This window comes from Petromyzon marinus, chromosome 56 (genome assembly GCF_048934315.1).
Source record: "Petromyzon marinus isolate PM22_M1 ecotype Great Lakes invasive population chromosome 56, UKy_Petmar_22M1.pri1.0, whole genome shotgun sequence".
NCBI lineage: Eukaryota > Metazoa > Chordata > Hyperoartia > Petromyzontiformes > Petromyzontidae > Petromyzon > Petromyzon marinus.
Window position 1 is genome coordinate 9,204,997 of NC_133722.1, and position 14,600 is coordinate 9,219,596.

The window sequence follows — 14,600 nt, forward strand, 5'->3', positions numbered from 1 at the left end:
GACCCGTAGACCCGCACAGAGACCCGTAGACACGCACAGAGACCCATAGACACGCACAGAGACCCGTAGACACGCACAGAGACCCGTAGACACGCACAGAGACACATAGACACGCACAGAGACCCATAGACACGCACAGAGACACATTGACTCGCACAGAGACCCGTAGACACGCACAGAGACCCGTAGACACGTACAGAGACCCGTAGACACGCACAGAGACCCATAGACACGCACAGAGACACATAGACACGCACAGAGACACATAGACACGCACAGAGACCTGCGTGGGCTCGCGAAGGGAGCGGCGTAGAGAGCTAAATGACTCGCAGAGTCGAGGGCGATACACTGCAACGTGGTGTGAGTGATGGATTGCCCTTGGCTGCAGTCACAGTTCCTCACACGGCCTCCTGTTGAGACGCACAGACTCATATACACTTGCGGTTTGAGCCGGGTTCATAGCGCAGCTCCCAGCACGCACACTCGCTCACACACTCGCTCACACACTCACACTCACACTCGCTCACACACTCACACTCGCTCACACACTCGCTCACACACTCACACTCGCTCACACACACTCACACTCGCTCACACACTCGCTCACACACTCACACTCGCTCACACACACACTCGCTCACACACTCGCTCACACACTCGCTCACACACTCGCTCACACACACACACTCGCTCACACACTCACACTCGCTCACACACTCGCTCACACACTCGCTCACACACTCGCTCACACACACTCGCTCACACACACACTCGCTCACACACACTCACACTCGCTCACACACTCTCCCACTCACACACTCACACTTGCTCACACACACTCGCTCACACACTCACACTCGCTCACACACTCACACTCGCTCACACACTCACACTCGCACACACACTCACACTCGCTCACACACTCACACTCGCTCACACACTCGCACACACACTCACACTCCCTCACACACACACTCGCTCACACACACACTCACTCACACTTGCTCACACACTCACACTCGCTCACACACGCACACACTTGCACACACACTCTCCCACTCACACACTCGCTCACACACTCACACTCGCTCACACACTCACACTCGCTCACACACTCGCTCACACACTCACACACTCGCTCACACACTCTCCCACTCACACACTCGCTCACACACTCACACTCGCTCACACACTCACACTCGCTCACACACTCGCTCACACACTCACACACTCGCTCACACGCTCATACTCGCTCACACACTCACACTCGCTCACACACACACACTCGCTCACACACTCGCTCACACACTCACACTCGCTCACACACTCACACTCGCACACACACTCTCCCACTCACACACTCGCTCACACACTCACACTCGCTCACACACTCGCTCACACACTCGCTCACACACTCACACTCGCTCACACACTCGCTCACACACTCACACTCGCTCACACACTCACACTCGCTCACACACTCGCTCACACACTCGCTCACACACTCACACTCGCACACACACTCACACTCGCTCACACACTCACACTCGCTCACACACTCTCACACTCGCTCACACACTCTCCCACGCACTCACGCTCGTTATCAAAACTCTCCCACGCACCCACACTCGCACACACACTCACACACGCACACACTCACACACTCACACACACGGACACACACTAGCATGCACACGCGCACTCACACTCTCTCCCACGCATTCACACTCGCACATTCACGCACGCACGCGCGAGCAAGCTGCTTGCATTCCACGCATATGTTCCACACGTGACCTCGTGTTGCGTCGAGCAAGTCGCGCTGTGAACACTTTGTGCTATCACAGTTGTGGTTGGTTCCCTCTTGGCTTACAGGGGAGAGGAGTGGGGGGGGGGCTGGGGAATTAGTGGCGGGGGGGGGCGGTCAGGTGGAGGGGGGGGGGGTCGTGGGTGGTGGGGGAGCACAAAGCGGGGAGGGCTTTATCATCCTTCGAACGGATCAAATCAACTTCACGTGTGGAATTGTGCATGGAGCACAAATCCGCGACTGCGCGCAAGTCAGCTCGGTTATTATTTGTGCTCGTTGCGACGCGCAGTGCGGGACCTTCAATGCATCCGTGAGAGGAGCTTTGCAGCTCGTTGGCTGCCTCCGGCATAAATATTCAGATTCTGGCATCGTGCGTGAGCTGCCGGCCTCATCGCAGCGCGTTGGCTGACCATACTTCACCACGCTGGTCAGTGCGGATTGGCAAAAGGAGACGGGGGGGGGGGGGTGGGTTAGCTAGAGGCACCTGGGACCGGTTCTGGATATTACTCGCGACTGACGTTAGCCGCGGGGCCCTTGAATCTCCAACGCGGATGGCCGCCAGGGTGCTGAACGCCGGCCGCCAGGGTGCGTTTTAGCCGCCGTGCCCACCGCTCCCACCCGACACAAGTTGCCCAAGCGAACGCGGTACACCAAGTAAATAACTGCGGAAACAACACATTTACTGTCACCGACACGGTGGCACTGTTACACGTCGCCGAAGCGCAATAGGGCGTGGAAGAGGGGGGGTGGGGGGGGAGGGAAATAACCAGCACCCCTCCCTCCCCCTCCCCCGTCAACAGGCTTTCACCCGGTCACATTTTCCAAATTTCCATCCTGTGAGTAAACGTCTCCCGTGTTTATTTAGCGTCGTAACGTCGCCGCCGTCCCGTTTCCCCCGGGGGTGACCCTGCCGAGTGGTTTTCTGCGGGCCGCCCTTTATCTCTCGGCGGTCGTCAGAACGTTCATTCACACCGGAGGTATCCGACGGAGCCACAAAAGCTCTTTTTCAACGAAGGGGGTCCGGTGGATTTTGCGCGCCGCGGTTGCTGTCGCCGGGCGGGAAAGCGCGACGTGGTCGGCGTAGTGGGGGGGGGGGGGCGGTGTGGTGGTGGGGGGGGGGGGGCGGTGTGGTGGTGGGGGGGGGGCGGTGGTGGGGAGTGAACCGAGGTTTTATCGGTCGCGAGCGCGCATACCCGATTTTTTTTTTTTAAGTTCGCGGCTTGCGGGGACCCCGCGCGGAGGTTGGAGCGCTGGGTACTCCACCCCCCTCCACCCCCCCCATTAAAAAAAAAAATTAGATGTAAAGTCTTCGCGTCCATCGCTTTGCCATGAACCGCCAGGGGTGGACCAGGGTTGTGCGGGCGGCAGAACTGTCCCCCCCCCCCCCTCTCTCTGGCGTGGCACAAACCCAAAAACGCAACGCGGCACGGCCGCGGAAATCTCTTCCACGGCGGTCGTGAAACTCGTTGGGCCGAACGTCCCGAAGTGTGGACCAATCAAATTCAAGGACAGTGCATATTATTATCAGAGTTGTCTTTTTTGTTTGCATTTTGACTGCTTGTGTTGTGGTTATTGCAAACATGATGCCTTGAATAAAGGTGTCAGTTTTTTGTGCCAGTTAAAAGGGTAAAACCTATTCCTATGTGAGGAGGTTCTTCAACCCTCGACAGGAGTGCCCCCTTTCGAGGCTTTCCTGCGTGTAAATAATTGTCCTTCTTATTAATGATCATTATTGACGTGTTCATAAGGCGCAGCAGATCTAACAAAGGGGCTTTGTTATCATTCCCTTGAACCGTCGCTGCCAATGAGGTTCTGTTCCCGCACCGCCGATTTAACACGGTTGGCTACGTACGGCGCGGAAGAAGTTCAACATGCACACGAATAGGAGTGAACCCCCACAGGCATGCTGAGTGGTGGCCGCTAGGAAGTGATGCTCTGAGCCCAGAGGAAGGGAACCTCTTGCTTTATGGGGGGCCGGACCGGGCTTTTCGAATACACACGCGCGCACACACCTCAGCGGACTGTCCAATAGTAACGTGAAGCGTAACCTGACCTGGTGACTCGGTAGAAAGGGAGGTGCCCTTGTAGCGGTGACGGAAGTAGGCCGAGCGCCCTACAGTTAGACACACAACTGTGTCGCCTCCAGATCATTGCAAATACTCTCCAGGTGGATCGATTAGCCCTGCCAAGATGTTTGAAGTGAACAAGTGAAAATTGCTGACCTTTAGCCCCCCCCCCCCTCCCTCGCTCGGAGACATGTGACAAAGAGCTTCGTTGCTCATCAGATTCCTCCTCTGGCATGAATGCAGATTCTGTTTGCGAGGCGTGCTAAATGTCGGAAGCGCGGTGTTGTTGCCACTTGAGAAATGTAGTTCCGTTGGCGTGCACGATCAGTGCCAACCAATAAGCTGCTCGCCTCCCACTGATGTGTAGTGTTGTAAGGACGAGCAGACTTCTTTAGGAGGCACACTCTGTTTATTGTATTATTTCCTTATACAACGCTTAACACACACAGAGGGATATTCGGTCCCCTCACCCGATACCCTAGGGAGGTACACAGCCTCTGGACTTGGCGGGACTCACACGTCTACCGCTATCCTAGTCCTCCGGCTAGGACCTAGGGGAGGCTATCTGACCCACCGCTGGCCCGGTGGGTCCTGACCACTGGGTATGCCGAGCCTTAGCCCTTAGAAGGGCTGGGAGGCTGGTCCAGGGTCCTAGCTAGGCTTCAGCCCAGTCTTCTATCTTCGTGCAGGGAGAGAACTCCCCCGAGGTCCGTTGGGTCACCCGTCTTATACCCCTTCGTGGCCAGGTAGAACCAATCATACATTCCCACGTGGAACCGTCTGATTGGTTCGCACCAAACCCTGGCCACGATCCGTTTCACCTCGACTGACCCCAACCGTTGTACCCAGGGGTAATGCTGCACCGCCCTGGTGGCAAGGCAGGTTACGCAACAGCGCGTAGTTAACACCTCTACAGATGTATGAATGGAGTCATCCATCGATGGGATGGATGAACTCCATTCGAAGTGGTAGGCCCTCGTGGTGGTGTGGTACCACGGTGGCTAGGAGATGTTAACTACCTCGCCTGGTATACAGGAGGGCGTGGGTTCGATCCCGACCCTGTGACGCCTGCTGCTGCATATTTGGAGTTTGCGGTGTCTCTCTCCCCGTGGTCACTTGGATTTTCCTGCGGGTCCTCCGGTTTTTCCCCTCCATGTTTAGAACGAATAACGCGCGTTTAGAGCCTGCGGCTACTGCTGTACGTTTCCCAACGATAAGCAGCCACTTGGTTGGGCTGTCATTTGTGTTCGCCAGGTCACTTCTGAGCTGTTATAGCTCAGTGGGCCTTACTTTGTAAAATAAAAAAATATTAAATTTAGTGGCGGTCACGTCCGGACCATGCACCGTAGGTTCCTCCCCCCCCCCCACCACCCCCCCACCACCACCCCCACCACACCCCCCCACCGCCACCGCCACCCCTCGGGTAAACCCTGGCTGGCGATGGTTTAGGAAGTTGCCAGCCTCTGTGGGGTGGCACGGTTATTATTCACCCCAAACGGAAACAAGAGGCTGATCGTATCGTAACGGAGGGCCTTAAAACACGCTCGCCCCCCCCCCGCCCCCCCCCCTCGTGTCCTCAACGTCACGCTAATTCAACAGGGAACCGAAGGACAAAGAATTCTCTCTCTCTCTCTGTTTGTCTCTGGCTCTCTCTCAAAATTCAAACGTGACCCTGAATAACTCACCTGGCTAGCCCCTGCAGCTACGCCGCGCTCTCGAGATGCTCCGGCTGGACTGCGCGTCATTTAAAGCATGTGACCGCCCGTAGGCTTTCACTCGACCAAACGTGTTGCGGGCCTCTCATTGGTTACCTTGCGGTCGGACCACGGTGCACTGCAGCGCGTTGCCAGGCTTTCCCCAAAACTCCTCCAGTCCTCGCGAGCCACCACCGCCCAACACCCACCACCACCACCGCCCAACACCCACCACTACTCACCACCACTCTCTCACCACCACCCACCGCCCAACACCCACCACCCACCACTACTCACCACCCACCACCACCGCCCAACACCCACCACCACCCACCACCACTCACCACCCACCACCGCCCAACACCCACCACCACCGCCCAACACCCACCACTACTCACCACCACTCACTCACCACCACCCACCACCACCGCCCAACACCCACCACCGACCACTACTCACCACCACTCACTCACCACCACTCACCACCCACCACCGCCCAACACCCACCACCCACCACTACTCACCACCCACCACCACCACCACCGCCCAACACCCACCACCCACCACTACTCACCACCACCCACCACCACCACCACTACTCGCCACCACCCACCACCACCCACCCAACACCCACCCAACACCATCACCCACCCACCACCACCCACCCACCACCACAAACCAACACCCACCAGCACCCACCACTCGCCACCACCACCCACCACCACAAACCAACACCCACCACCGCCCACCCACCACCCACCCACTACCGCCCACCCACCACCACCCACCACCCACCCACCACCACCCGAGTGTCTAGCGCTCTTACTCCCAATAAATACTACAACGTAACGCCCAAGTCAACAACACTTCCACTCGGCCTACTACGATAGATAACGGCATCATCGGTCACGTCACAGTACTGCTGAAATTGTAAATGTTGTGTGTTTTCTCTCCAGCACACCGGTGTGTTGGAGTAGTAACTCCGTTTGACACGTCGGCTTTCAGCGACCAATATCCATAATGCAGGTTGTTTTGGGTTAGATCGCATAAATAAATAAATAAATGGCGCCGTTAAACCCGCCACCACCCGACACAGCCAATCAGTAAGGTTTGTCAAGTCAACAGAACGTGGCCAATTCGTCACTAGTGCAGCACCAACCGGTGCGTTGAAGAGCAAAACCGCAACATTCACAATCTGAGCACGACGTTTTCGCCAGTAATTACAACTGGCTGCCGCCTGATGAGAGGCTGTGTTGTAATTAACTGGCGAAACGTCGTACTCCGATCGTAAATGTTGCGGCTTTGCTCTCCAACACACAACCGGTGTGCTGTACAGGTAACTAATTGGCATGTTATGTTTACGTGACAACCCTCACTAATTGGCTGTTTCGGGTGGTGGCGGGTTTAGCGACACATTTGTATTTACGCGAAAGCTTTCTACCGCCACATGTTAAACTGACCAATGGAATCGTTCCACGCTGCACGCGCCCGATGATTGTTGATGATTGTTGAACTCGCCCCACGTGGCACGCTAAGCGGTGAACGCTGTCCGCGATGGTGGAGCCGATTCGAAGTAAGATGGAGTTCTCCACGTGCAACAGGTGTGCGCACACCTGTTGCACGTGTGCGCGTGTCTACACGTGTTCCACATGCACGTGTGTACATGTGCGCGTGTTCTGTGTGTGTACACCTGTTCCACGTGTGTGCGTGGCTACACCCCCCCTCTCCCCCCCCCGTTTCCTATGCGTATATTGTCAGTAGACCCCCCCCATACGCAAGCGTACGCATTTGGGTTAAACCCCCCCTCCATGCGTACGTACTAAACGGATGGCCCCTGGACACGTGTTCCACATGCACGTGTGTACGCGTGTGCACACGTGTTCCGCGTGTACACGTGTTGCGCATGCGTGTAAACGTGCACACCTACAGACCTTCCACAGGCCGCAGACACAGATAGCCGAGTGACTTAGCGCGCTTACTCCCAATGAACACTACACCGTAACGGGCAAGTCAACAGCACTTCCACTCGGCCTGCCACGATAGATAACAGCATCATCAGTAACGCTGCTACGAAATGCAATCTAATCCACGTGTTCCCCTCTCCCCGCCTCCCTCCGAGTAACAAAGTGCGCATGCGAGTAAAAACAAAATCGACGGCCGCTGAAAAAATATAAAATATAAATGACGCTCGCCCAACCCCAACCACCCCCGCCCGCGATTGAACAAAACGTGACTGTGGGGCGGGGGGGGGGGACACCGTTGACCTCGCCTCCGCGTGGTTGACAATGACCCCCCACCACCACCACCACCACCGTGCCAAGCCCCGGTTAGTACCGCGGCCGTGGGCAGCTACGCGCGGCCGTCCGCCAGACGGCGGCCGTCGGGCGTGTCCCCCCCGTGCGATGCCGTTGCGGGAAAGGGGAGGCCCCCCCAGGCTCCCCCCCCCAGCCCCCCCTCCCCTCCCCCAGGCCCCTCCCCTCCCCCTCGCCGCGTCCTGCCGCTGCAGCCGCCGTCCCAGACTTTGCCGCCAAAACTCCGTGCGGGTTTTAGCGCCGTGAGCGGACGTTCAGGAAGCCACTGGAGCTCATGCGCATTTAAGTCATCTCGATTGAAAACTCACTTCTTGAGGATGGCTTTTGTGCGTTTGTTTGTTGTCCATCCCCCCCCCGCCCCCCACCGTGCACTTTTAATTAGCACGGTTGGCTACGTACGGTGCGAAAGAAGTTCAACATGCGTTCGCACGTACCGTCGCCTTGCGCCACAAGAATGCCATATGCCGCTAAAAGGCCTGACATTTGTTTTTAAATGTCCTAAATTACGTGTTTGCAATGGAAGTTCAGCGTGCATACATACATATGTAGCGGAGTAAATACGCGCATGGGGGTAAATGGTGAGATCGCAGGACAGTACGGGTCATATTGGGACAGCCAGGTGCGATGGTTGGGACGATGAGGTAATGATTAGGCCAATTAAGCTAGGGAGCCAGAGACGGCTGTGATTGGCTGGTGTTGTTGTCAGGGCTGAAGTGGCGTCATAATGTCTGGGCAAGGAACAGGTGCACGAGGACGCGGGCTGATTAATTGGGGAATAATGAGAGCGGGGATAAATTGGGGGAGACGCGAGGAGAGAGGGGAGTCGGATTCGGGGACTGGACGAAGCAAGACGTGGAGCAGAGCTGAAGTGAAGGCAGCCAGCAGTGGAGAGAGCACAGTGATAGCGGAAGACAGAGACGAAGCAGTTAGCAGTGGAGAGAGCACAGTGACAGCGGAGCAGACGGAGAAGCGGAGATTGGAGAGGCAAAGGCGGCGAGTGAGTCGAGCGAGCCGTGACGACAAGGGAACTGTGGAGCGTCCAGGGCATGTGGAGAACTGTAAATAAAGTGGTGTTGGAAGAAAGGCAAAAGTTGTCCGAGTGAAATCAACCACTACACATACAACAGCGGCCCCCCCCCCCCCCACCTCCTGGAGAAGCTCGTGCTCATCCGCGGGCTGGCGACGCTCGCTCGCCTCTTTGCCGCGCAGGGACGGCTCCCACTTTGGGGGTGGGGAGTGATGGGAAAGGGGGGGCGGGGGGGGTACCCCCTTGGCTGGCTGGTGAAGAGACATTGGATTGGGGGGGGGGGGGGCGTTGTATTGTAAGCAAGCGTTGCTGCCTGCGCATGTCAATATCTTTCTCTCCCTCCCCCCGTCCTTGTTGCGTTGTGGCGAGCAGCGCTTCGACAACGAGGGATACCTGGCAATCCACCAGCACAAGCACGAGATGACGCTGAAGTTCACGGCTCCCCGCAGCGACTCGGTCATCGTGTCTGGTCAGTACACGCGCGGACACGCCGCACGAGACAAAGATCCCACACCCCCCCCCTCCCCCCTCCCCCGTGTGTCTTTAACAGAATCTTTAGTTAGACTGGAGGAATCCGATGAGCAATGAAGCTCTTTTTTTTTACAGATGTCCAGCAGGGGCGAGTCGGCAAGTTCCGGAAACAAACGTTGCAAAATAAAAAAGCGGACTCACGCGAGTGGGCGGGTGGCCAGGTTCGCGCCCGGCCGCCTTTGTCTCCCCAATGTTGATGTTCTATACACACTGCACCAGGTACTCGTTTGAGGCTGAGTCAACCTAGAGAGGAGTCAGGGCCGGTTCAGATAATAGTGTCACTGCTGTTGGCGACCGTGAGCGGGAATCGGAACTCCCCACGCGCACACTAACAAGCCCACGCACACATACGGCTGTCGGACTAAAAGACGCACCCCCAAACCTTTTTTTTGCTTTAAAAACGCAGTGATGAAAGTGGGTCGTGTATTCCAGAGACTACGATGTTTATCGCACGTAAAACATAACATCCACTGCAATGATCACAACCACCACACACCGTGCACGCGCGGGATGTACAAAACACACGCACGCAGACGCAAAAATAAATTGCGTAGTCTTTATTACGAAAGGTGAGTCGGTGTCCGGCATGATGTGGTGGGGGACGGGGGGGGTGTCTCACTCCGTACTGAGAGCTTTCCTTGGTGAGAGAACGTTCTGTTGTGCGCGCGTGTGTGTACGTGTGTGTGTGCGTGTGTGTACGTGTGTGTGCGCGTTGGACACCCATAGCGGTGAGCGCTACGAAACCCGGCGACCCGAGTTCGATTCCCGCTCACGGCCACCGACGCCGGTGGCGATTTCTCTGAACCGGTCCTGGGCCTCTCCCCCTAGGTCGACTCGGCCTCAAATGAGTACCTGGTGCGGTGCCCGGTAGACATCTCCACTGGGGGAGACAAAGACGGCCGGGCGTGGAAGCTGGCCACCCGAACGGTCTGCTAAGGCCCCACATTGGGTGGGGGTGGTCGTTGTCGTCGAGTCCCATTGCGTACCGGAAGGTCTGCCGTGTGAGCGAACAATCTGGTCGCGGGCCGGATTCACGGGTTTCCTCCCGACCCGCCAGGCGGCCGCCCCTGTCGTTAGTCTCTGGGTCAAGCGTCAAGGTGACGCTCCGCACCCGGAAGAAGGTTTCGCAAGGGGCCGAGGTGCGAAGTGACGCAGCAGTTCCCAGAAGTCTCGGAGTGGGGGGGGGGGGGGGGCACGCGCTCGTGCGGGGCGGCGGTGAGAGTTGGTGACCGTCGGCTCCCGTGATGGATCGAGCGTGGTTGGGTTGGGTGGGTTGGTGGGTGGGTGACTGGGTTGGTGGGTGGGTGACTGGGTTGGTGGGTGGGTTGTTGGGTGGGTTGGTGGGTTGGTGGGTGAGTGGGTTGGTTGGTGGGTTGGTTGGTGAGTGGGTGGGTTGGTTGGTGAGTTGGTTGGTGGGTGAGTGGGTGGGTTGGTGGGTGGGTGGGTTGGTGGGTGGGTGGGTTGGTTGGCGGGTTGGTGGGTGAGTTGGTTGGTGGGTGAGTTGGTGGGTGAGTTGGTTGGTGGGTGAGTGGGTGGGTTGGTTGGTGAGTGGGTGGGTTGGTTGGTGGGTGAGTTGGTGGGTGAGTTGGTTGGTGGGTGAGTGGGTGAGTTGGTTGGTTGGTGGGTGAGTTGGTTGGTGGGTGAGTGGGTGGGTTGGTTGGTGGGTGAGTTGGTGGGTGAGTTGGTTGGTGGGTGAGTGGGTGAGTTGGTTGGTGGGTGAGTGGGTGAGTTGGTTAGTTGGTGGGTGAGTTGGTTGGTGGGTGAGTTGGTTGGTGGGTGAGTTGGTTGGTGGGTGAGTTGGTTGGTGGGTGAGTTGGTGGGTGAGTTGGTTGGTGGGTGAGTGGGTGAGTTGGTTGGTTGGTGGGTGAGTTGGTGGGTGAGTTGGTTGGTGGGTGAGTTGGTGGGTGAGTTGGTTGGTGGCTCTTCCTTTCGAAGTGCCGATCAGAGCAGAATGACCGCTCGCGGACCCGCCGCGGGAATCCGGTGGTGGCGGCGGTGGCGGCGGTGAGTGAAGTGGTGACCGCAAGCGGGAAGTGGTCAGGGAGGGGGTAGGGAGCTGCCAAGGTGCTTGTCTCGTCGCCAACAGCGGGGAGCGCCTCCGGTCGGTGCGGTTGGCTACGTACGGCGCGGAAGAAGTTCAACGTACGCCGGGCGTGGGGTGCCCCTTTGCACCGCCCCATCGTGGCACCGTGCCGGGCCTTAATAGGTGCTCGCCGACCACGCTTGCCCGGCAGCAGTCTTTCGGGGCGGTGGGTACGGGGGGGGGGGGGGGGGTGGGGGGGTGTCGTGGTCACGGTACGGCGCTACAAACCCGACGGCCCGAGTTGGATTCCCGCTCCTGACCAACGTCACCGTTGCCGCTCCAGGGGCTCTCTCCTGTGTCTACTCGGGCTTCAGACGGGTACCTGGTGTGGCGTGCAAACGTCGCCGCCGCTGGGGAGAAAGAGAGGGCCGGTCGTGGTTGCTGGCCACCCACACCCCCCGCCCCGCGCCCACGTGTGCCTCGCCGGCCTTCGTAGGTTATACTCGCTAACAGCACTTGCCCTGACCGGCTGTGAAGGCTATACGGGAGATTTTTGTAAGTATGGGGGGGGGAGGGGGGGGGCACGGTAGGGGGGGTGGGTGGGCTCTGCTGGAGGTGACGAGGTTTATAAAAGAGAAATAATTGGGCAAGAATAAATAAATAAATGGGCCCTCTGCCGTGAAATCCGGAACGCAAACACAAAACTAGACAAAGATCCCCTGTATAGCCTTTGCAGACTTTCGGGGGTAAGTGCTGTTAGCGAGCAACTATGGAGGCCAACGCAGCACACGAGGGGGTGGGTGGCCAGCACCACGCCCGGCCGCCTTTGTCTCTCCAGTGGCGGTGTTTACTGCACACCGCATCGTCACCGACGTTGGTGACCGTGAGCAGGAATCGAAAGCTCGGGTTCGCCGGGTTTGTAGCGCAGCGCGCTAACCGCCCGCTACGCTGCCACTCCCCACAAAAGCACGCACACGCACGCACACACGCGCACGCACACATGTACACACACGCACGCAGACGCACGCACTCGCACACACTCACGAACACACACGCACGCACACATGTACACACACGCACGCAGACGCACGCACACACTCGCACACACTCTCACGCACACACACGCACGAACACACTCTCACGCACACACACGCACGAACACGCACGCACGCACTCTCACGCACTCTCACGCACACACACGCACGGACACACTCACGCGTACACACTCGCACGCACACACACTCGCGCGCACACACACTCGCGCGCACACACACTCGCACGCACACACACTCGCACGCACACACACTCGCGCACGCAGACGCACGCGCGAGTCCGTTAGGGTTTTGCGAGCGCCGGCCCGGAATGCGAGCTGGCCTGCTCTTCAGCCTCGTGAGATTAAAAGTTCGCTGCTCAGCCTCGCAAGGGGGGGCGCGTCGCAACCATTTGTCATTCTCACCGTCTTGCTCATCGTCTGTCTCACCGTCCGTCTTGCTCACCGTCCGTCTTGCTCACCATCTGTCTTGCTCACCATTCGTCTCAGCGTCTGTCTTGCTCACCATTTGTCTCACCATCTGTCTTGCTCACCGTCCGTCTTGCTCACCATTCGTCTCACTGTCTCACCATCCGTCTTGCTCACCATTCGTCTCAGCGTCTGTCTCAGCCGTCTGTTTTGCTCACCGTCTGTCTCACCGTCCGTCTGTCTCAACTTTGCGTCTGTCTCAACGTCCGTCTTGCTCACCATTCGTCTCGACGTCTGTCTTGCTCACCATTTGTCTCACCGTCCGTCTTGCTCACCATTTGTCTCACCGTCTGTCTTGCTCACCATTTGTCTCACCGTCTGTCTTGCTCACCATTTGTCTCACCGTCTGTCTTGCTCACCATTTGTCTCACCGTCCCTCTCGCTCGGACCCCGTCCCCCTGCGCGAGCGTCCCAATGGTCAAGTAAGACGCGAAAATACTTTGCTACTTTGCGATAGTCAACTTTAAAAAAAAAACTTTTTTTTTTAAATCAGGTAAGACCCCACTTGCTATCACAAATGATAGCTCAATGAAGTGGCTTATCATGTTGACACGCAAACTCCAAATACACAGCAGGCTTCAGGGTCGGGATCGAACCCGCGACCTCCTGTATACCTGGCGGGGTTGTTAACATCTCCCAGCCACCACGGCGCCCTTTACTTTCCCCGTACGCTGGGTGGCCAGGGGGGGTTCATTGCCGAGTCCAACGGCGCAACACGTCAACCAAGTTGGGCCAGCGGTAATCTCGCCGCCTTTAAAGAGTTGTACAAGACTAAGAGTCGTACGAGACTAAGAGTTGTACAAGACTAAGAGTTGTACAAGACTAAGAGTCGTACGAGACTAAGAGTCGTACGAGACTAAGAGTCGTACGAGACTAAGAGTCGTACGAGACTAAGAGTCGTACGAGACTAAGAGTCGTACAAGACTAAGAGTCGTACAAGACTAAGAGTCGTACGAGACTAAGAGTCGTACGAGACTAAGAGTCGTACGAGACTAAGAGTCGTACGAGACTAAGAATCGTACGAGACTAAGAGTCGTACGAGACTAAGAGTTGTACGACACGTAAGAGTCGTACGAGACTAAGAGTCGTACGAGACGTAAGAGTCGTACGAGACTAAGAGTCGTACGAGACTAAGAGTCGTACAAGACTAAGAGTCGTACGAGACTAAGAGTCGGTGGTGCGGAGGACGGGGTCGCGAAGGGACCCCCCTTCCCCCCCCGTGCACGCCCGACGATTGAGCCTCGCGTGCGACGGACCGAGATGATCGCGGCGGTGACCGTGACCCACGCCCCCGGGTGACCCCCGCAGTCGGAGTCGCTGACGCTCTCGCCCGTCCAGGCGCTCGCCTGGTTCAAGCTCTCACCTGTCCAGGTTCTCACCTGGGTCATGGTCTTACCTGTCAAGGTTCTCACCTGGGTCATGCTCTCACCTGTCCAGGTTCTCACCTGTCCAGGCTCTCACCTGTCCAGGCCCTCACCTGTCCAGGCCCTCACCTGTCCAGGCCCTCACCTGTCCAGACTCTCACCTGTCCAGACTCTCACCTGTCCAGGCTCTCACCTGGGTCAAGCTCTCACCTGTCCAGGTTCTCACCTGTCCAGGCTCTAACACGAAGGACTCCAAGCTC

The 14,600-nt window shown here is 57.6% G+C and overlaps 1 pseudogene; it reads left to right on the forward strand.

Annotated features, from left to right (window-relative positions):
* The window catches only part of LOC116954785 (cyclic AMP-dependent transcription factor ATF-7-like), a 114,457-nt pseudogene that overhangs the window by 51,034 nt on the left and 48,823 nt on the right, over positions 1-14,600 (forward strand).